General features: G+C 42.3%; 1 protein-coding gene across 2 annotated transcripts in view; it reads right to left on the bottom strand.

Annotated features, from left to right (window-relative positions):
* CDH13 (cadherin 13) overlaps nt 1-24972 on the bottom strand; it is a 1228073-nt gene that overhangs the window by 673881 nt on the left and 529220 nt on the right. The gene's annotated exons all lie outside the window — the stretch shown is intronic.

The raw sequence follows: 24972 nt of genomic DNA, 5'->3' as shown, positions 1-24972 counted from the left end.
TGAGAGTTTTTTAAATTACCTTTTCAATATCTTCTTTCGCTATGGGTCTATTTAGTTCTACCTCTGTGTTAGTTTAGGTAGGTAGTGTGTTTCTAGGAAATCATCCATTTCTTCTAGGTTTTCAAATTTGTTAGAGTACAATTCTTCATAGTAATCTGACATGAGTCTTTTAATATCAGTTGGGTCTGTTGTAACATCTCCCATCTAATTTCTTATTCAGATTATTTGCTTCCTCTCCTGTTTTTCTTTTGTCAGTTTGGCCAAAAGATTTATCAATTTTGTTAATTTTTTCAAAGAACCAGCTTTTAGTCTTGTTAATTCTTTCAATTGTTTTTCCATTTTCCATTTCATTTAATTCTGCTCTAATTTTTATTATTTGCTTTCTTCTGATGCCTGAGGGTTTCTCTTTTGCTCTCTTTCTATTTGTTCAAGTTGTAGGAATAATTGATTTTGGCCCTTTCTTCTTTTTGTATGTGTGCGCTTATTGATATAAATTGACCTCTGAGCACTGCTTTCACTGTGTTCCAAAGGTTCTGATAGCAAGTGTTTTCATTCTCATTGGATTCTATGAATTTCCTTATTCCATCCTTGATGTCTTTTGTAACCCAGTCATTTTTGAGCAGGGTATTGTTCAGTTTCCAAGTGTTTGATTTTTTCCCCTGCTTTTTCTGTTATTGATTTCTACTTTTATGGGCTTATGGTCAGAGAAGATGCTTTGTAATACGTCAATGTATTGGATCCTGCTAAGGCTTGCTTTATGACCTAATATGTAGTCTATTCTAGAGAATGTTCTATGTGCATTGGAAAAGAAAGTAGGCTTGGCTGCTGTTGGGTGGAATGTTCTGTATATGTCTACAAGGTCAAGTTGGTTGATTCTGACTTTTAGATCTTCCCATGTCTTTACTGAGCTTCTTTCTGGATGTTCTATCCCTTTGTTGAAACTGTTGTGTTGAAGTCTCGTACTATAATTGTGGAGCTGTCTATCTCACTTTTCAGTGCTGTTAGAGTTTGTTTAATGTATTGTGCAGCCCTTTCATTGGGTGCATAAATATTTAATATGGTTATATCCTCCTGGTATATTGTCCCTTTAATCATTACATAGTGTCCTTCCTTATCCTTTGTGATGGATTTAACTTTAAAGTCTATTTTGTCAGAAATTAATATTGCCACTCTTGCTCTTTTTTGATTGTTGTTTGCTTGATATATTTTTTTCCATCTTTTTGAGTTTTAGTTTGTGTCTCTAAGTTTAAGGTGTGTCCCTTGTAGGCAGCATATAGACGGATCGTGTTTTTTTTTATTGGTGCATTTAGTTCGTTTATATTCAACGTAATTATGAATAGGTATGAGTTTGGTGCTGTCATTTTGATGTCTTTTTTGTGTGTTGTTCCCAGTTTCTTTTTCCCATTTAATTTTTTGTGTTGAGTAGTTTATCTTTATAGATTGTGTTTTCCTCTTATTCGTTTCATTTGATTTTGTTTCTGCTGAGCCTGTATTTTTTTCTTGTATTTTATTTTGATGAGTAGGATTGTTAGTCTCCTTTGTGGTTACCTTAATATTTACCCCGATTTTTCTAAGTTTAAACCTAACTTTTATTTCTTTACATCGCCTTTTCTTCCTCTCCATACGGAAGATCTATGACTACATTTCTTAGTCCTTCTTTATTGTTTTAATGTTGTCTTCTTTTACATAATGACATAGCTGTTTCCCTGTTTTGATCATTTTTTATCTTGATTTATTTTTGTGATTTCCCTATTTGGGTTTATGTCTGATTGCTCTGTCCAGTGTTCTAGTCTTGGGTTGATATCTGATATTATTGATTTTCTAACCAAAGAACTCCCTTTAGTATTTCTTGTAGTTTTGGTTTGGTTTTTATGAATTCCCTAAACTTCTGTTTATCTGGAAAAGTCCTAATTTCTCCTTCATATTTGAGAGACAGTTTGGTGGATATATGATTCTTGGTTGGCAATTTTTCTCCTTCAAGGCTATATATAAGCCATCCCACTGCTTCTTGCCTACATGGTTTCTGCCGAGTAGTCTGAGCTTATCCTTATTGACTCTCCTTTGTAGGTGACTTTTCGTTTATCCCTAGCTGCTCTTAAAATTCTTTATGTTTGGTTTTGGCAAGTTGATTATAACACGTCTTGGTGACCATCTTTTAAGATCTACCTTATGTGGAGTTCGATGAGCATCTTGGATAGGTATCTTCTCATCTTTCACGATATCAGGGAAGTTTTCTGCCAACAAATCTTCAACAATTCTCTCTGTATTTTCTGTTATCCCTCCCTGTTCTGGCACTCTACTCACTCTTAGATTATTTCTCTTGATATAGCCCCACATGATTCTTAAGGTTTCTCCATTTTTTAAAATTGTTTTATCTAATTTTTCTTCAAATATATTGGTGCTATGTGCTTTATCTTCAATCTTCCCAATTCTGCCTTCCATTTGCTCAATTCTGCTCTTCTGACTTTCTATTGAGTTGGCTAATTCTGTAATTTTATTGTTAATCTTCTGAATTTCTGATTGCTGTCTCTCTATGCATGCTTGCAGCTTATTAAATTTTTCATTATGTTCTTGAATAACCTTTTTAATTTCTTCAACTGCTTCATCTGTGTATTCCTTGGCTTGTTCTGAGTATTGCCTGAACTCCTTCCTGATGTCTTGAAGAGTTCTGTATATTAACCTTTTGTATTCGGCTTACGGTAATTCTGGAAATGCACCTTCATCCAGAAGATCCCTTGATTCTTTGTTTTGCAAGCTTGTTGAAGTGATCATGGTCTGCTTCTTTATGTGATTTGATTTTGACGATTGTCTCCATGCCATCTATAAGTTATTGCATTTGTTTATTTTATGTTTGCTTACTATATCCTAGCTTCTTGCTTTGTTTTGATATGTCCAAATAGGTTGGTTGATTATTTTCACCTTTGAAGCTCTAACGCCCTGTCACCAGATGGCTAGAGCTGTTACCAGGTATATGAGCCTAGGAGTCCATTTTCTTTTCTTGTATGGCTTCAGCTCACGTGTCCAGGTAGTTGGTCATCGAGTGGGTGGTATAGGCTCTATCCTACAGTGTTACAGGGGCAGGGGTGATTGGTGTAGGTACTGGTATCTGGCTGCAGCAGGGAGTCATGCTCTGAACAAGGCAGAGGGCTGACACCCATCTGCCAAATGTCTTTGAGGAAAGTGTGCCCCTGTTCTCTACAGCGCACAGGTGGGTAGGATCTGCAGACGGACCTTGGGCATCCAATACTTTTGGTTGTAAGGACTGGGAGGTACCAGTTATCTTTGGACCCTGTCACGGGTGGCTGTGTGACCCGATTGCATCCACCAGTCCTTAGGCCCCTGATGTGGGTAGGTGAGGACTCTGTTTAATAGGAAAAGCAGTGTCAAACATCAAACACCCACCTCTCCACTGCAGACCTGAAACAGTTAAAGTCTGCCAGCAAGGGCCTATTCCCCTGAAATAGGCCCACACAGATCCATGCAGAGGAGAAAAGTATTCAAACTCCACGGGACTGTTTATGCCTGAGGAGCTGCTTCTGTACTGAGCTCCCCAGGTTAGTGGAGCTGGCAGATTATCTTTTCCCATATTGCAAATTTATTCCTTCTCCAAGGCTGGGAGAATGGCTCAGAGTGCTTAGCAGGACCTATCTCAGGCCCAGGGAAATCGACAGCACTGAAGCTGGCTTGGGGGCTGGTGGCATGGTAAAATACACGCAAGTACTCAGCTTTTGATGACAGCACAGTTCTCCTCTGGTTTTGGAGGTATGAGTAGGCCGTGTGGCTGGCTGCTTCTTCCTGAGGAAACTGTGGCCGAATGCTACCACCAGCCTGCTGCAGTTGCTCCTAGGAATGGTGCTTGAGGGATCCCAGTGATTCAGGTCCAGCAGCTCCTCTCCACTTCTGAACTGCTTCTCCTTTCCCCTGCTGCTCACTCCATTTTCTAACTTTGCCTTTGATGTTCAGGGCTTGTAACTTGTCATAAATGTAATTGTTTCGCTTGTTTTTTTTTGGTCCTTGTTGTAAGAGGATTCACCGGAAGCATCTGACTACTTTGCCCTCTTGGCCTCACCTCTGGTCTTCTTTTAATACTTTGAACTTGCCAACTTCTTTGAAATATCCATGTCTCCCTATCTTCATTGATAACAGAGCCCCCATTTTTCTTTTTTTTTGGATTGACAGTGTTCCTGGCTAAACCCTTGCTTTCCTATTCTTCCCTGAAGCTAGAGATGTCCATGCAGCACAGTTTTGGTCAGTGTGGCATAAGCAGAAATCTATTGTGATTGTCCAGAAAATATTTTGCTTTTACATAATTAAAAAAACAGAGGGGTGGAGGGACAGGTATAGTTGGCTTATAACTTTCCCCTGATGCCTATCTTGACCTTGGACATGATGGCCTGAGCTGTCGCAGCCATCTTATAACCATGAGGGAACGTGCAAATGAATTGCAAAGATGCTGGCCCTGACATAACTAAATGGATAAACCTTTGTCTTCTTTTAGGCTTCTTGCTGGGTGAGATAAAGACACACCAGAATTGTGTAAACCACAATGGTCAAGTTTTCTGTGACACAATCTTAATGACAAGGGTTTCTTCAGGTGGCCTCCCTTTGCCTGGTATGTTCTTTCATTGGTTACAAATCTGGCTTTCATCCTCTGAATCTAAGTTTAAATGTTATGTCCTCCCAACCTAGGGCGCTCTTCTTTCAGCACTACCTCAGACAGTACTCTGTTGTGATCCATAACATTTTCAGTGGATAATTTTCAGAAGCAGATCACCAGGCCTTTCATTCTAGTCCGTCTAGTCCTCCCAGGGGGCCTTCTCTGGTCAATGTTCTTAAAGCTGGGCCCTTCTGCAGGGGAATGAATGTGAGCTCCACCAGTGAAAAGCCCAATCTGTCTATCCATCACTGTACAGAAAAACTGTCCAGTAAACAGTGAGTCCACCACCTGAGTGTCAGTATGTCCTACTGTGGTGGCTTGCGTGTTGTGATGTTGGAAGCTATGCCACCAGTATTTCAAATACCAGCAGGGTCACCTGTGGTGGATGAGTTCAGAGAAGCTTCCCGACTAAGACGGACTAGAATGAAAGGCCTGGTGATCTGCTTCTGAAAATTATCCACTGAAAATCTTATGGATCACAACAGAGTACTGTCTGAGGTAGTGCTGCAAGAAGAGCGCCCTAGGTTGGAAGGCACTCAAAATACAGTGACTGCAACCATGTACCTGAGCACAGCAATGATCATGAAGATGGCACAGGACCGGGCAAAGTTTCATTCTGTTGTATATGGGGTCACCATGAGTTAAAGCCAACTCGATTGCAACTAACAACAAATAGTGAATGAATGAATGAGGGAGAGGGCAAAGTCTAGAGCAAATAATCCATGCATTCTGCAGCCCTTTCTTTAGGAAAAACAATGTGCGAAGTAGCAACAGCAAAACAGGATCCTGAATGACAGTGCTTGTTTCCATTTGCTGAACCTTGTAGACATGGTCCTCGGTGTCTGATAAACAATTAAACCAGTGCCAAAGTACTGACTGCATTGTTATCGCTACTAATGACAATGTCACCCGTGACATGCCAGCAGTGCTCCCGGCGATCAACTTTGTTTGAAAGCCCCAGCTCTTCCCAATCCCATGCCTGCCCTGATGCTGATTTTCTCCTTTTTCATTAAGCTTGGTGGAATCAAAACTTTTGGGTTTCAAACAACAGATATCAAACCAAATGCCGCTGCTCACCAAGACTGGTGATCGACAGCGAACAGGGGTGCTCATGTAACCCCTGCTCCGAGGCTGTCTGTGAACAAGGCGGCATTGTGGCATGTGGCACCCTGACAAGTGCCTCGTCAAGTGTAATTAAAGCAGAATTGGGAGTCCCACCGCTTTGTGCTTCATCTTTCTTCATGAGGACAAATAAATTGGGGGACTGGCATATGGATAGACACCAAAGATTGAATATAATGTCTCATGCTTAAATCAGCAAAAGCATGGAGAAACACATCCACCGTGGCTCCATTTGCAACACAGGCCATCTGTACCGCAGACCCACAGTGCCAAAGCCCGGTAATCGTGTCCCTGCTGCTGTTCTCCAGCTGGCATGAGGGCTCCTTGTCTCCATGACCTGACTGGGATCACCGTGGAAGCTGTGACTTGTGAGGGGAGAAGGCGGTTCCCACCTACGTTTTGCAAAAGAGGATGCTGTTCTCCAAACAGACACCTGGGTGGATGGAGACTTCTGTTCACAAAAGTCAGACTCCCTGGCCCAGGTAATGAACTCATTCTGTCAGCTGGAATCTTATGTGATTTTTCAGGGAAATTTAGCTCTAGGCAAGGAAAAAAATGGACAGAGAGCTGGCCCAAATGTTTGTCTTTTTGCCTGATTTTTCTCTTGCAGGACCTGGGCGTAGTATAACTGTTACAACATCTCCAGGAAGCAGATACTTTTTCAGTCAGAAAATTATGGAGCATTGCTTACATGCTGTGCCTTAAATATAAGCTGTGAACTGACCAGATGTTACCGTGCTGGTATTGAAGCTATTGTTGACCATGGGTTCCAGTTTCTCTGCTAGAAAATAGAAAATGGCAGCCAGGTAGACGGCACTATTGCTTTGCCTGACATTCTGCTAGGGCAATGATACATTAAATTAGCACCCTTTATTAACATACCCAACCAAAAACCCACTGCCGTAGAGTTGATTCCAACTCATAGTGACTCTATAAGACAGAGTAGAACTGCCCCGTAGAGTTTCCAAGGAGCTCCTGGCGGATTCGAACTGCTGACCTCTTGGTTAAGAGCCGTAGCACTTAACCACTATGCCCCCAGGATTTCCTTTATTAACATAGTAGCTAGCATATTAATTAGGTGATATTTACTTATGGTCTCAAACATACTAACAATTGTGAAGATGGTGCAGGACTGGGTAAGTTTTCATTCTGTTATGTAGAAGGTCGCCATGATTTGAAGCAGACTTGACAGCAACTAACAACAACAAATATTTCTAAGTGAGACTCATGACAAGATGATTTACTACTGTGAGATATTAGAGGGAAATAACTAAATGCCAATCACTGGGGACAGTCTAAGAGGTTTTTAACCATTTCTGTGCCAGGGACTCCTTTATAGAATAGACTTTTACAGAATCCTTCTCAGAATATTTTAAATGAAAGAATAAGAAATATTATCTTACAAAGGGGAACCAATCTATCCATAGGCCATGTCAGGCTGTGTGGACCCCAAACTAAGAACCCCAGGAAGTCAAAGATGGCAGTACCAATGGCATGGACTAGCAGTTCTAAATGATGTTGAAGAAAGATATTTGAGGATGTGAAAGACACTTCTGAGACATGGATGAATAAAAACAACCCAATGCATATCAGATGATCTTGTGTGTGTGCGTGTCCAGGACCAAACCAGTTGCCATCAAGTCAATTCTGTCTCATGGTGACCCCATGTGTGGCAGAGTAGAACGGTGCTCCATAGGGCTTTCAATGGCTCAATTTTCAGAAATAAATCTCCAGGCCTTTCTCCTGAGGTGCCTCTGGGTGGGCTTGAGCTACCAATCTTTTGGTTAGGAGCTGAGTAAGTTAACTGTTTGCACCACCCAGGGACTCCATGCCTAGGACAGAGCTCCTCAAATGTGGGCCACAAAACCGCAGCATCAGCAACACCAGGGACCTTATTAGAAATGCTAAACCTCAGGCCTCACCCCCAACCTAAAGAACCTGAATCTCTGGAGGTAGGGCCAGGAATCTGTACTTCCAAGATGGGGGGAGGAGGATGTTTTTATGTACTTTAAAATTTGAGATAACTGGGCTGTCAATAATGGTAGAACTTGAGGAGATTTTTATATTTTTTTTAATGCATGTTTTTCTCTCAAGTTTCTGCAAAGAATATGTACTACTCTTATAATAAGAAAAAAGTTATTAAAAAAAGAAAAGACAGATTATTCTGTGGCATGTTAGGAATGATTTTTAGATGCAAATAATGAAATAAAAGCATCACTTGGGAGGAATTTCAAGTTGTCAAATAAATGAACTAAAAATTGTGCGACACAGAGCATGTGAATTCTGTATACTAATGCATAGCCAAACACCAGTATTCAAAGAAGAAATTACCAAGAAGAAATGTATTTAGAATGAATTCGAGGCTAGGAGGCCAACAGTGAACACAGCTGTTATGCATTTCTGAGCTGGCAGAAAAAAAATCAAATCCAAAGCAAGGAAAGACTAAAGTAAAATCCTTAGGTTTGGCTCAGTCAGGTTTTGTGTTCAAGCCTGGGAAGACACCTACAAAGGGTGTTTGAAACCCCTGGTGTCCCCACAACGGTTGCTGATGTACGATGAGCCCATTCCTTAAAAGAATGCCTCTCTGTGGACCCTGTCCAGGCCCACTTCACACAATGTGCACTCGGCTCTGTCTACTCTGGGAGGAATTCTATTTTGTTTCAAACAAGATAGCACAAATGCTAGCAAGCAGCCATCTAAGATGCATCAATTGGTCTCAACCCACCTGGACCAAAAAAGAATGAAGAACACCAAGGACACAAGATGATTACAAGCCCAAGAAACAAAAAGGGCCACATGAACCAGAGACTATCATCCTGAGACCAGAAGAACTAGATGGTGCCTGGCTATAACTGATGACTGCCCTGACAGGGAACACAACAGAGAACCCCTGAGGAAGCAGGAGAGCAGCGGGATACAGACCCCAAACTCTCTTAAGACCAGACTTAATGGACTGAGACTAGAAGGACCCTGGTGGTCATGGGCCCCAGACCTTCTGTTGGCCCAGGACAGGAACCATTCCTGAAGCCAACTCTTCAGACACGGATTGGACTGGACAATGGGTTGGAGAGGGATGCTGGTGAGGAGTGAGCTTCTTGGATCAGGTGGACACTTGAGACTATGTTGCCATCTCCTGCCTGGAGTGGAGATGAGAGGGTGGAGGGGGTTAGAAGCTGGTGAAAAGGACACGAAAAGAGAGAGTGGAGGGGCTGTCTCATTAGGGGGGAGAGTAATTGGGAGTGTGTAGCAAGGTGTATATGGGTTTTTGTGTGAGAGACTGACTTGATTTGTAAACTTTCACTTAAAGCACAATAAAAATTATTAAAAAAAAAAAAAGATAGCACAGCAGCCTCAGCACAGAGTAAAACTGGGGAGGAGGATAAAAATAGTTCCCTTAGTTTCAGCGTCTACTGTCCCGCAGGAAAGCTAAACCTACAGCCCAGAGTAACACCTGTGATGGGGCTTTTGACAGCATGCTATGGAGGCATCATGTTATGGATTGAATTGTAGCCCCCAAAACACATGTTGTAATCCTAACTGCTATGCTTGTTAACGTGACTCTGTTTGGAAACAACGGTTTTTCTTTTGTTATGTTAAGGAGGTCACACTGGAGTAGGGTGGGTCCTAAACCTAATTCTTTCTGAATGTTGTTGTGTGCTGTCAAGTTGATTACGACTCATAGCGGACAGAGTAGAATTGTCCCATAGGGTTGTCTAGATTATAATCTTTACAGGAGATCACTAGGTCTTTTCTTCCACGGAGCTGTTGGTGGGTTTGAACTGCAAACTTTTGGTTAGCACTTAAGTGCTTAACTACTGTGCAACCAGGGCTCCTTTTTTCCTAAATAACTAAGAAGAGGAAAAAAAAAAAACCCACTTACCATTGAGTTGATTCTGACTTATAGCAATCCTATAGCACAGAGTAGAACGGCCCCATAGGGCTTCCTAGGCTGTAATCTTTACAGAAGCAGACTGCCAGGTCTTTTCTCCCGTGGAGCAGCCGATGAGTTTGAACTGCTGACCTTTTGGTTAGCAGCTGAATGCTTAACTACTGTGCCACCAGGGCTCCTTTCTTTTCTGAATAACCAAGAAATAACCCCCCTAAAATGAAACCTGTTGCTGTCCAGTCAATTCTGACTCATAGTGACCCTACAGGACAGAGCAGAACTGCTACATAGTGTTTCCAAGGCTTAATCTTTATGGAAGCAGACTCCTACATCTTTTTCTCAAGGAGCAGCTAGTCGAACTGCCAACCTTTCAGTTAGCAGCCAAGTGCCTAGCCAGCGTGCAACCAGCTTCTTTCCTTTCTGAATATAAAAAGAGAAAACAGGCATGAAGAGAGACATACACTCAGGGGGAAGAAAACACGTGAGGAACTACTTACAGGCCAAGAAATACCAAGGATCACCCAGAGCTATCATCAAGGAAGGACTCTCCCTTAGAGCAGACGCCCTGATTTGGACTTCTAGGCTCCACAGCTGTTAGAAAATAAATGCTTGTTCTCTGAAGCCATTCACTTGTGGTATTTTGTATGGCAGCCCTAGGAAACTAAGGCACTAAGGTCCCCTTCATCACCCACCTGGACTACTGCCACAGCCTCAGGTCTCAACCTTCCAGTTTGACCCACTGCAACCTGAAGGACCTTCCTAAAATGCAAATCTCATCATGTCCCTCCCCATGTCACTTTCTTCCTGCAGGATGAAGTCTAAACTCCCTAAAGTGGGTTTACATCTCCTAGTCTTCTAGCCCTTGAACATTTCTCTAATTTTATTTATGACATGTCCCTCCTTATCCTCCACGTTGCATCTGTATTCAATTACTTCCACCTCTCTCCAGACACAGCCTCCTCTCTCTTGCCTCTAGACATTGGATAATGTTCTTCCACAGCCGGACATCCGTCTTTCCATCCCACCTTCATCTCAGGCAGCACTGTGGAATCCTCCTGGGAAACACTTCCTCCAACTTTCCAATTTCTCCATGCTCCTGCCACCCCAATCACAGAGCTCATCAGAGGAAGGATAATTATGTTTACGGGTCTGTCCCTTCTCTGTACTAGGTATTCTCCTTGGTAGGACTGGACAGAACGGATGCTCAGTAAATCTTTCAAAATGAGTGAATGCATGAATAAGGCCCATTTTTCAGAGTAGGAAGAGTGTTGGCCTGCCCAGGAGGACTAAGCTGGGCTCTTTCTTCATTTCCTGATCCAAACTGCCAAAAGCAGTGGTAAATGCCAGGATCTCCCAGGAAGCATCCACAGATGGGACCATTTAAACTTGTAATGAAGGCTATGTCCAGATATCCCCTGCTATACCTTACAGAGGCAGGCTGAGTCCAGCAGCCCAACGGATAAGTTTTCCAGGAATTCAGTCCACACTAAGGTCTCTCTCCCCTGACTTCTATTGGGGAGCCAGGGCTATTTCAAAGACACAGAAGGAAATAAAGGGGGTGTTATTGACTGAATCGTACCTCCAGAAAAGATATGCTGAAGTCCTAACCTCTGTACCCATGAACATGACCTTGTTTGCAAATAGGGTTTTTCTTTGTATATGTTATCAGTTAAGTGGTCATACTGGAGTAGGGTGGGTCCTAATCCTAATCTCTTCTGAGTGGCTTTTTATAAAAGAGCAGGGCAGATATGGAAACAGTCACACACAGGGAAGACACCATGTGAGAATCTGTCTACAAGCAGAGGAACACCAAGGATTACTGGCAGTCACCAGAAACTAGGAGAGAGGCATGGAAGAGATTCTCCCTAAGAGCCCTCAGAAGGAATCCACATGGCCAAAACCCTGATTTGGACTTCCAGCCTCCAGAACAGATGGAAAGTACATTTCTGTACTTTAAAGCCACACATGTTGTGGTATCTTGTTATGGCAGCCCTAGGAGACTAAGTGGGTTCATTCTTCCTTCCTCCCCTCTTCAGAAAACTCCTTCTTGGCCTGCTTCCATCTCTGTCCAGTTCCAGCTCAGAATCCTTCAGAGCTGGGATTGTGAATCCTTTGACGGAAAAGGCCAATACATCCCTGCTCTGCCTAGGCCTTCTCCTTCTCAGCCCTTATCAACTGAGTCAGCTGTGGCCTCATATCAGAGAAAAACAGGGAGTGATATCTATTAATTACAACAAAGTTGGTCTTTTCTGCTTTCACTTTTGTTCCTTGTGGCTCCCTTTGAACAGGGTTGTCGGTGGAGATACCAACAAAAAATGTGCTGTCTGCAGAAAGGCAGTGGCTTTCCTTGCCCAGTGAGGAGAGCCGTTTTCTTCTGGTCAACACTCAGTCTATTTGTTAGCCTAAGACATGACCTCCGGCCTGGACTCCATGTGCAAACACGCACATCAAATAAATGTGGTGAGCTTAACATCATTTCTCTTCACTTTTCAGAGAATTTTATCTCTTCCTTCCTCATTTTCCAGGTAGAATTGGCACAATTGCTACAGAATTTGTCAGCCTCAGAAGACTGATTCGAGGGTTTTATTGGAAAAGGAAGTGAAGTGTGTCAGGGCTGAAAAGGCAAGGGTTCAAGGTTAGCTGCTACACGGTACTGGCTCTATGACCTTGGAAAAGTTACTTAATGTGATACAAGGGGCAACACTGTCCGAAATTGACCTTCAGCGTGTACCTGGATAACCTGGACAAGAAACTCATTAACACCTGAGGTGGCTGGGTGGATGGCTGCACAAGACATCTGGGGTGGGTGGGTGGGTGGTTGGGTAAGACAACTGGGGTGGGTGAGTAAGACACCTGTGGTGGGGAGGGGTGGGTAAGAAACCTACGGTGGGTAAGACACCTGGGGTGGGTAGGTGGGTGGCTGGGTAAGAAACCTGAGATGCGTAGGTGGTGGTTGGGTAAGACACTTGGAGTGGGTGGTGGGTGAGCCACTACTCCAAGCTGAAGGGCTTCACTCAGGCATAGCTGCCATGGATCTAATACATTCCTTCTTCCATCCACCGTCACATCCCTTGGGCGTCTAGGATCATGTGCTAGAGCCACCTCATACTTCTTCATGAAAGCTGATTGATAAACACTCAGAAGTTTCGCAAGCTGTTGTTGTTGTTGTTAGGTGCCATCGAGTCAGTTCCAACTCATAGCGACCCTATGCACAACAGAACGAAACACTGCCTGGTCCTGCGCCATCCTTATAATCGTTGTTATGCTTGATCTCGTTGTTGCAGCCACTGTATCAATCCACCTCGTTGAGGGTCTTCCTCTTTTCCGCTGACCCTGTACTCTGCCAAGCATAATGTCCTTCTCCAGGGACTGATCCCTCCTGACGACACGTCCAAAGTCCATGTCTCACTATCCTTGCTTCTAAGGAACATTCTGGTTGTACTTCTTCTAAGACAGATTTGTTCGTTCTTTTGGCAGTCCATGGTATATTCAATATTCTTCACCAACACCACAATTCAAAGGCGTCAACTCTTCTTCGGTCTTCCTTATTCATTGTTAGCTTTCACATGCATATGATGTGATTGAAAATACCATGGCTTGGGTCAGGCATACCTTAGTCTTCAGGGTGACATCTTTGCTCTTCAACACTTTGAAGAGGTCCTTTGCAGCAGATTTGCCCAATGCAATGCATCTTTTGATTTCTTGACTGCTGCTTCCATGGCTGTTGATTGTGGATCCAAGTAAAACGAAATCCTTGACAACTTCAATCTTTTTGCTGTTTATCATGATGTTGCTCATTGGTCCAGTTGTGAGGATTTTTGTTATCTTTATGTTGAGGTTTAATGCATACTGAAGACTGTGGTCTTTGATCTTCGTTAGTAAGTGCTTCAAGTCCTCTTCACTTTCAGCAAGCAAGGTTGTGTCATCTGCATAACGCAGATTGTTAATGAGTCTTCCTCCAATCTTCAGCTGAGCTTCCAGACTAAGACAGACTAGGAAGAAGGACCCAGCAGTCTACTTCTGAAAAGCATTAGCCAGTGAAAACCTTATGAATAGCAGTGGAACATTGTCTGATATAGTGCTGGAGGATGAGCCCCCCAGGGTGGAAGGCACTCAAAAGATGACTGGGGAAGAGCTGCCTCCTCAAAGTAGAGTCAACCTTAATGACATGGATGGAGTAAAGCTTTCGGGACCTTCATTTGCTGATGTGGCACGACTCAAAATGAGAAGAAACAGCTGCAAACATCCATTAATAACTGGAACCTGGAATGTACGAAGTATGAATCTAGGAAAACTGGAAATTGTCAAAAATGAAATGGAACACATAAACATCGATATCCTAGGCGTTAGTGAGCTGAAATGGACTGGTATTGGCCATTTTGAATCGGACAACCATATAGTCTACTATGCTGGGAATGACAACTTGAAGAGGAACGGTGTTGCATTCATCGTCAAAAAGAACGTTTCAAGATCTACCCTGAAGTACCATGCTGTGAGTGATGGGATAATATCCATATGCCTACAAGGAAGACCAGTTCATGCGACTATTATTCAAATTTACGCACCAATCACTAGGGCCAGAGATGAAGAAATAGAAGATTTTTATCAGCTGCTGCAGTCTGAAATTGATCGAACATGCAATCAAGATGCATTGATAATTACTGGCAATTGGAATGCAAAAGTTGGAAACAAAGAAGAAGGATCAGTAGTTGGAAAACATGGCCTTGGCCTTCGCAAGCTGATAGCTTTAAATTAGCCACTATGGAAGTATTTACACCAAGGAAAGTGGTAGACACTAAAAATCATGGCTTCCCCCCATCCCCCCAGAGATCCAGTTCTTCAGCACCCCACTGCCTGAGGTATCTGGCTTTGGGTATCTGGAACCTCAGATTATTCAGATGTATCTGGGTACCTACACCCAGGCTTCCAGACACCCCAGGAGTTTGACTGTCCACTGACAAGAATGTACTCAAGCTGGCCCTGTAAGATGGGAGAACTGTGGACCAAAATCCCTCCCAAGTGTCAAACCAAATGCCCTGGCCCTGGGATACCCCTTGTGGGAAAGCTGTACCTCTTGTCTTTGGCTTACCCTTGGTTAGTATTTCCCCTTTTTCCAATAGAGCCTATTCCTTAGCCCATGCCAAGTGCTCTTTGGGAATCCACTGTGGCCCTGGTGCATGGCAGGTGTTCACGAAGAAGGGACTTAACTTGTACAATAGGATGACCACAAATGGTCCCATCTTGCATGATGCCTCTGAGCCGCAGCATCCTCCACTGCATGATGGGGATAATACTATTTACTTCTGAGGGCATGAATGAGACTCATATAACTCTCATTCAGGGCGAGTGTGTTTTGCAAAGAGCAAAGAACCATGGAAACTAAACATTCATGTGTGTTACAATGGGAAGTTCGCTGATCTAGCTTTGAAAGGTCCTAGGTTTGGATCTCAGCATTTCCACTCTTTAAATGTGTTACCTTGGGCAAGTTTCTTAAGCTCTCTCGATCTCTGCTTCTTTATTTGAGAAATGGTGGTAGTAATGTTTACTTTATAGAGTTGTTGTAAGAAAGAAATAGGACAACAAAGAAAGCCATGTTTCAATTAGATCCTCACATGTATTTGGTGTTGAAGACTCTAGTTGATTGTGAAAATTCCTCAGCACCCTTGAGCCTAGGGTGTTAATGCAAATTAAAATGCCAGACCTTTAATGTTCCTGAATAATTAAATATAAATTCAGTCTGAGGCCAAATGTACACAGCAATAAAGCCCTGGGAACTTTTCAAATTGAGAACTGAAAGGGTGATAAACTCAGGGCGAAAAATATTGCTTCCTCCATAGGTTCAGATGCCTTTATTTGCTGGATGTATATCACGGAGGGCATTTTTGCGTATATATGTATTTGGAAAAGAACCAAAACAACTCAAATACATTTTATCATTAATTCAACTTTGCACAAGGAGGGCAACACTCACTAATAGTGAACACAAGCTTTATTAGACTTAGTAAAAATAAGTTAGAATTGACTCTGTTTAGTTGTGAAGGTAAAAGTTTTAGTATTTTTAATTAAGTGGAATTAAAATATCACAGTATGTATGAGCAAATCCAGAAATACACATGCACTCTCTCATTCTTTTTCTCATTCTGCTTCTCTGTGTGTGTATGAATATATATGTATACACACAGGATTGGATGAAGACTCATTAATGACTCGTGAAATACAGATAACAAAACCTTGCTTGCTGAAAGTGAAGAGAACTTGAAGCACTTACTGATGAAGGTCAAAGACCATAGCCTTCAATATGGATTACACCTCAACATAAAGAAAACAAAAATCCTCACAACTAGACCAATAAGCAACATTGTGATAAATGGAGAAAATGCTGAAGTTATCAAGGATTTCATTTTGTTTTACTTGGGTCCACAATCAATGCCCATGGAAGAAGCAGTCAAGAAATCAAATGATGTATTGGATTTGGCAAATCTGCTGCAAAAGACCTCTTTAAAGTGTTCAAAAGCAGAGATGGCACCTTGAGGACTAAGGTGCACCTGATCTAAGCCATGGTGTTTTCAATCATCTCACATACATGTGAAAGCTAGACAATGATAAGGAAGACCAAAGAAGAATAGATACCTTTGAATTATGGTGTTGGCAAAAAATATTGACTATACCATGGAGTGCCAAAAAAAAGAACTAATCTGTCTTGGAAGAAGTGCAGCCAGAATGCTCCTTAGAAGCAAGGATGGTGAGGTTTCATCTCAAGTACTTTGGACATGTTATCAGGAGGGACCAGTCCCTGGAGAAGGATACCATGCCTGCTAAAGTAGAGGATCAGCAAAAAAGAGGAAGACCCTCAATGAAATGGATTGATTGGTACAGTGGCTTCTACAATGGGCTCAAATATAGCAACAATTGTGAGGATGGAAAAGGACTGGGCAGTGTTTTGCTCTGTTGTACATTGGGCTACTATGAGTCAGAACTGACTCTATAGCACCCAACAACAACAACATATGTATGTATGTGTGTGTGTGTGTGTGTATGGGTGTATATATACATAAGTGTGTGAGTGTATGTATGTAGATACACATATACTCACACATGTGTGTATATATACCCATATATACACACATACATATACCTACATACATATATACTTACATCCACATACATGGCATCACATATATATATATATATATACACACACAAATATATACATATAGACATATATCCACCGCATGTCTGTCAGTTTGTTGTACTGTGGTGGCTTGTGTGTTGCTGTGATACTGGAAGCTTTGCCAACAGTATTTCAAATACCAGAGGGTCACCTTGGAGGACAGGTTTCAGCAGAGCTTCCAGACTAAGACAGACTAGGAAGAAGAACCTGGCAGTCTACTACTGGAAAAATTGGCCAGTGAAAATCTTATGAATACCAGCCAAGAAATCAAATGACTCATTGCATTGACCAAATCTGCTGTAAAAGACCTCTTCAAAGTGTTAAAAATCAAAGACGTCACTTTAAGGACTGAGGTGTGCCTGACCCAAGCCATAGTATTTTCAATAGCTCATATGCATGTGAAAGCTGGACAGCGAATAAGGAAAAACAGAGAATTGATGCCTTTGAATTTTACGGTATTGGTGAAGAACACTGATTATCCCATGGACTTCCAGAAGAACAAACAACTCCATCTTAGAAGAAGTATAGCCAGAGTGCTCCGTAGAAGCAAGAACGGCAAGAGTTCGTCTCATATACTTTGGACAAGTTATTAGGAGAGATCAGTCCCTGATCCTCAATGAGATAGACTGACACAGCGGCTACAACAAAGGGCTTAAACATAACAATAGGGAGGATGGTGCAGGATCTGGCAGTGTTTCTCTCTGCTGCACATAGGGTCACTACGAGTTGGAACTGACTTGATGGCACCGAATAACATACGTATATATATAACCACCGATCGCTGTCGGGTCAACTCCAACTCATGGAGACCCTGTGTGTATCTGAGTACAACTGTGCTCCATAGGATTCTCAGTGACTGATTTTTCAGAAGTTGATCTCCAGGCCTTTCTTTCAAGGTGCTTCTGGGTGAACTCGAACCTGCAACCTTTCATTTAGCAGCTGAGCACATTAACTGCACTATCCAGAGACTCCTATATATGTACTCACGTATTACATACACGTACACACATTTGTATATACCCACACATGCCTCTCTCTCTGTATAAACCCAGACCAAACCCGTTGCCGTCAAGTCGATTCTGACTCATAGTGACCCTATAGGACAGAGTAGAACTGCCTCACAGGGTTTCCAAGGAGCGCCTGGTGGATTCAAAACACCGGCCTTTTAGTCAGCAGTCGCAGCTCTTAACCACCACGCCACCAGAGTTTCCACCTCTCTCTCTCTCTCTCTATGTAAATAAATAAATAAATAAGTATACACACCCACATGTACACACATATATATATACACCCACACTCACATACATATATATACCCATACATATATGCACACACACATACACATATATACACACACACACGCATAGGTGTATATAAACATAAATATACATGCACCCACACATATACACTCGTACGTACACAGACTCCATCAAATCTGTCATTAACTGTCAGGATGATGCTTACATGACCTGTCATAATAGTTACTGCCCAGCAATTTATCTGGTGGCCTCGTTGCCATTGTGGAAAATGAAAATTTGCTGGAAATATCCAGACTGACCATATAATGGTCTGTTAATTCCATTCTAACAACAAACCAGGCTATGATCACTTTAATTAATTAGCAACCAGTGAATGACTTATCCAACCAGCCAGAGACCTGGGTAGAATTCAGACTAAAGAATATTTGAGTCCTTACATGTGTTTGGCACTGTGCTGCGTGCCTATACTTGATGAATTACAGTTGATGAGAAGATAAGGAAAATACAAAAAGAACTATATTGCTGCTCAAAAAGTATTAAGTGTCATTTATGGGGTATAAACGAAGAAGATCTGACATAAATTCCAAGAGGAGACAATACAGGAAATAGGCTTTAGGCCAGTACTGTCCAATAGAAATATAATATGAGTCATAGAAATAATCTGAAATTTTCTGGTAGTCATATTAAAAAAAAAAAAAGTAAAAATATACACGTGAGGTTCATTTTAATCACATCTTATTTAATCCAATATATCCAAGATATTTTTGTTTCAACATGGAATCGATATGAAATCATTAACAAGATGTTTTACATTCTCTTTTTATGTGTGCATAAGGTCTTCCAAATTCTGTGTATATTTTGCACTTGCTATACATCTCAATTTGAACATTATATTTGTGGAAATATTTGATCTCTATTTAGATTTTGGATGACATTTACATTAGAAAAGATAAATTCACATGCCCAAGCTCATCCAAACATAGTTAAAAGTTTTCTAATAATTGAGCGGGGTATGTTTTTAAAATTTAAATTAATTACAATTAATTAAGATGAAAAAATTCCGTTCCTCAGTCACATTAGCCATAATCTAAGCCCTCAACAGCCACATGTGGTTAGTAGCTACCATATTGGACAATATAGAGAACTGATATGGGTGTTCTATTGGGCAGTGCAGCCTGGAAATGTAAACAGTGGCCACCTCAGTGAGTGAGAGTAAAGAGGGTGGGTCCCACAAAGAGGGGAGAGTTCAAAGGTATGGAGTAGGAAAGGTTATATGTGTGATGAGGGGTTGCTCAATGCAGACATAAACTCTGATGTTTACCCCAACAAGGATTTTAGAGCACTGGGTGTCTGGGCATCTTAAAACCCAAAACCAGTCATAGTCAAGTCAATTCCAACTCACAGCAACCCCACGTGTATCAGAGTAGAACTGTGTTCCACAGGATTTTCAATGGCTGATTTTTTGGAAGCAGATTATGGGCCTTTCTTCTGAGTGCCTCTGGGTGATTCGAACCTCCGAATTTTTGGTGAGCAGTCAAGGGTGTTAACCTTTGGAAACACCCAGGAACTTCCTGGGCGTCTAAGAGCCTCTGTATTCTAATTTCTTTCCCATACGCTAGCCAATGGTAAGTTTTAGTTATTGAATAAAATTGCTAGCTGTCTTAAAAGGGGGGAAATTAAACATCTGTACACTTCTGAGAAAAGGGCATGTAGTTAGACTTGAACAAAGTGTGAAACAATGGATTTTTAATGAGTCAAGAGGTGGTGGTGATCACATTAGAAAATTTGGCTAATAGGTTGGAGCAAAACCCATTAAATCTACATTTCCTGAAGGAGGAAGAAGATAGCATCAACTTTCTGTTCCAGCTTCCGTAGATACAGCTGGGCACCCATGGGTTCTCACAGTGATACGAATGATTATTAGATAAAACAAACCAACAGTTGCTGTTGAGTAGACTCCAGCCCATGGTCACCCCATGGATGTCTGAGTAGGGCTGTTCTCCACAGGACTTCCAGTGGCTGACTTTTTGGAAGTAGATCTCCAGGCCTTTCTTCTTAGGTACCTCTGGATGGACTTGGGCCACCAACCTTTTGATTAGCCAACCATTAGATAGAGTAAAACAAATTAATCTCCAAGACCACTGAACTTCTTGGAAGCTATTAGCACAGGTAGGCATAGATGGAAGAAGGATGCCGAGTACCTGGCTGTGGGGAGACCACTAATAAACTATGTGCCTAGAACTCTGAGGAATTTCTAGGCACCGCCGTAAATTATCCACATGTATGACTTACACTCCCGACACAATCAAAGCAGAGTTCTGGTTGAGTGGTTTTCATGATTTGGTTTAATGATCTATGTTGATTCCCTTTACGAAAAGCACATGGCCCACTTACGTATTTCTTCCATCCTGGGTTAGGGATGTCCTTCTAAATCCCCATTCTGCCAATTTATAGGGATATAAGAAAAGGATTTTCAGTAAAATGTACTTTCACTGGTTTTGATGAAAAGGGCTTGTGATGAAAGTAGAATCTCTAATAAGCATTTCATAAATGACTTGCCTTTCAAACTCAATATAAAACAGAATAAAATACATCTCCTAAAGACCTCCTCGCTGCCTCAGAGATTTAAAGGCCCCTGCTCTCAATCAACCGGGCCCAAGAACTCAAAAATCTCTAAAGATGCAATCAAATATTTATCAGTCAAAAGTTGGTAAAACTGAGAAATTATTTATGGCCCAAATTTTAGTCACAGTTTGAAGGGGAAGGGGGGAAAAAAATAAAGAAGGAAGCCCACGTTGGGAACTGCACATTTCTCCCTGGGGCACATACTCCCAGTCCCTCCCTGCTGTCTAGAATTCAAAACTGGGAATGAAAGCTCAGGTTTGAGGAAATGTCTTTGAGACCGGGCTTTCTACCCATTCTTGAGAAAAGTGGAGAGAGAGTCAAGGGCAGAATGTGCCACAGCAACGAGCACAGACACTGGGAGGCGGACTCATTTCAACATGGCCAGGCGTGTCCCAGACTGCTCCCAAAGGGCTGCTGGCTCATCCACCCCCTGGGTTCCCAGCCAACTGGTTAAACAAGCAGCATTGGAATGAAATGTCAGAGTTATAATATGATTCTCTCTTAGGATGAAAATGAAAATCAAACCAATTGCTGTCGCGTCGACAGGGGACTCGTGGAGACCCCATGTGTGTCAGAGGAGAACTGTGCTCCATTCTAGGGTTTCAGTGGCTGATTTTTCCAAAGTAGATCACCAGGAGATCACCAGGGCTTTCTCCTCAGGCATCTCTGGGTGGATCAGAACTACCAACCTTTCAGTTAACAGCCTAGTGCTTAGCTGAGCCACCCAGAGACTCCCTTAGGATGGAAAAGACCCTTCCCCCGCAGTCCCAGTAATTTAGCTACTTACCAACTAAATAATTCCTTGGTGGATCATAAATTATGCATTGGTCAAGACTTTGTATGATCCCTAGAGCCACCTCCGTAGCCTTTCCATTGATGTGCAGTTCTATAGGCGTGATCTCCAGCTGAGAAAAACCCTCCACAGATGGGGAGCTTACTGCACTTCTTTCTATCAGTGGTTTACTCCTTGGAGTGTAGGCCTATTTTCTTTACAGGAATCCAGATTGTGATAAATTGTGACACAAAGAAAATCAAGAAACTGATACTTAGTCTCCATTCACATTCTCAAAACACACACAAAAAAACCCAAAAAAGTGCTTTTGTGCCAGCATGTTAACTCCTGTGTCCTTCCTGATAATTTTCTATTTATTACACTTAATTTTTCCCCAACATCTTATTATGGAATTTTCAAGCACACAGAAAAGCTGAACAAATTTTACAGTGACCGTCTGTACACCCCACAACCTAGATTTCACCATTAACATTTTACTATACTGGTTTTGGACTCCCTGGATGATGTAAACAGTCACTGCGCTGGACTGTTAACTGAAAGGTTGGAGGTTCAAGTCCACCCAGAAGTACCTGGGAAGAAAGACCTGGAGTCCTACTTCTGAAAAGTCAGTCCTTGAAAACCCTATGGAGCAGTTCTACTCTGACTGACACACGTGGGGTTGCCATGAGCCAGAACCAGCTGGACGTTAACTTGTTACGCTTGCTTTATAATGTGCCTATCCATCGATTCAGCCCTCTACCCGTCTTATTTTTTGGTGCATTTCAAAGAATTACACTTACTTTAAATGCTGTTTATAAAGAGAGCAATTTTTAGCAAGGATATTTCAGTCTGTGGGAGCAGATTCTCAGATTACACTTAGCAGCTCCTGAGCGTATTGGTTAACACAGACTTTTAAATCTCAGTGGATTCAAAGTTTGTTTCTGCTATTAACTGGCTGTGTGACTTTGGATAGCTTACTTCAACCCTCTGAGTATCTTACCCTTATTTGACATGTCAGAAGATGATCCTTGTGGGGCTGCTGTTATGAGAATTCAACATAGTAGAGGAGAAGCACTTAGCATAGGACTGGAGATGATAAATGTGTGATGATATCTTTCCATTGCTTTGTAACTATGAGATCAAGAATCCTGTCTCTTTCCTTGGCTATTAAGTCCCCAGCCCCTAGCGCTGCGCTTTGTAAATAGAACATGCTGAATATATGCTTGTTGACATAAATTGGATGGAATTTCAGAGATTTGCCCTACTGGGATGCAGCAAACACTTATTAAAGGAAAGAGGCAAGTACAGTGGGGTTCAAAGTCACCAGACACAAGAAAGTGAGTTCAGGAAATGACATGGGAGCAGAGGAGGATCAAGTAAGTGGCAGAGGCTCTGCTAGGTGCTTTGGTCAATAAAAGACAGAGAACACCTAGCCTGTGATGTGGAAGCATTTTTATCAAGTTTAGAGATGGAATAGAATCTGCTGGTGACCTGTCCCCATCCTGTGGCCCTCAGCTCTTCAGTGCACACCAGGTGACTTCTAGCTGCTGCACAGCATCTTTCTGGCTGCGGTCTCTGCCCCCAAGACTCAGAAAGCTATTCTGCCTGTGCACAGGGCACAGGGAAGGCCAGGTGTGCTAGGAAATTTACACCACTGTCAGCGGCCCTCAACCAACCACTGATGGAAGTTGGTGTATAAATACCCCAGCTACCTCCCCTCCTGGGTTGGAGAACTTTGATGACTGTGCTTCACACCATTTCCGAGAGTTTCCCCATGGGTTCCCACTCCAGTCACCCACAGTGGTAGCTGGCTTGATAAATAGGCCTCTCACTGACTGCCTTCCCCTCCCCGTTGCTCTTCCTCATTCCCTTAGTATGTGCCCTTCATCTTCTAAATAAACTGCCTGTGTTGGAATGCTTGTCTCAGAGTCTGTTTCTGGGAGAACCCAAGTGAAGACAGGTGTCTTTGTACTTTTATAGGCACAGGATCTCTTCTTCAAACAGCATTCTCTAACGAAGTGTAACATGTAATATTTATAAAACTGGAGCTGCCCTGCCCGAGAAAGTTTGGGTGGGCGACAAGTGATATGTGGAGGCCAGAGCCTGGCCTCTTTGGTCTCCATTCCCTTCTTTTCACCTCCACAGTTGCAACTGAAGATACCTATATGTTTTCCCATGTTGCAGAATACGGCTTGTCAGCTACTGGTGGAACTGAAGAGGATAAGATTTATAGCGTAAAATGAATGAATATAAACAAGCAGGCACAACGAGGAAAATATGTTCCTTCCAAGGCATAAAAAGGATGGACAGTTTCTGCAAGGCAGTGAAGTTATTCTGCAAAAACCAACTGGAGAATTAGGACACTCTGGTGCGTTGTGATATTACTATTACACCTAGAAAAGCAGTCGCTTTGTAGAGAATCCATATGGCAAACCAGTGTGGTCGGTACACAACGGGTAAAGAGAAGGTGAGCCTTCAGCTTGGATACAAATTGCCTTCTGAGAAAGGAGGCCCCTAAGTGTCCCTTATTACTGCACTCCCATTAAATATCTCAAGAAAAGAGACTTGTGAAAACTACCCAAATGTACTCAGGGGAACAAATATGTAGGAAGAACACATAATATATTGTTCAAATCTGGATCCAATAGCTGCAACGAAGGGCTCAAATATACCAAACATCACAGAACTGGCGTAGGACCAATGTTTTGTTCTGTTGTACATAATGTCGGTCTCTCGGACTTCAACCCTGACCACTCCCTACCTTGCTCACTGGCTTTGGGTCCTCAAATATATGACGTTCTTTCCGGACTCCCTGCCTTTGCTCATGCAATTTTGCCATTTACTCTGTTCCTCCTGTGACTGGCCCTTTCTCACCCTTCCAGCCTTTGCTCAAATGCTTCCAGCTCTGACCAGCCCTCCTGCCATCTGTGCAAAATATTCACCTTCCTCTCCAACTGGTCCTGCCATTTATTTCTTCTCCTATCACAATGGAAACCCTGGTGGGATAGTGCTTAAACATTGGGCTACTAACCAAAAGGATGGCAGTTGGAATCCACCAGGCGCTTCTTGGAAACCCTATGGTGCAGTTCTACTCTGCATTATAGGGTTGCTATGAGTTGGAATCAACTCGAAGGCATTGGGTTTTCAGCCGACCACACCGATCTTATATACCATTCATTATACTCTGCAACATTCTGGTTTATTTGTTATCTAAATGTCTGTCTCCCTGCTACAATATAAGCTCTAGCACAATATGACTTTGTCAGCTTGTCCATAACTGTATTCACCCAGCCCCAAGTTTAGAGCCTGACATAGAAGAGGTACTCCTTATTTGTTTAATGAATGAATGAATAATCCATTAGCACCCACCATTAAAACCATTCAGTCACTGTTCATATTCCACATTCACCACAAATGCCATCTGTAGACTTTCCTATGGGGACAAAATGTGTTGACAAGACAATATTAGTATTTGCCCCC

Source organism: Elephas maximus, chromosome 21, assembly GCF_024166365.1.
Source record: "Elephas maximus indicus isolate mEleMax1 chromosome 21, mEleMax1 primary haplotype, whole genome shotgun sequence".
NCBI classification, from domain to species: domain Eukaryota; kingdom Metazoa; phylum Chordata; class Mammalia; order Proboscidea; family Elephantidae; genus Elephas; species Elephas maximus.
Note: the sequence above shows the minus strand (reverse complement) of the source record. Positions and strands in the feature narration are given on the sequence as shown.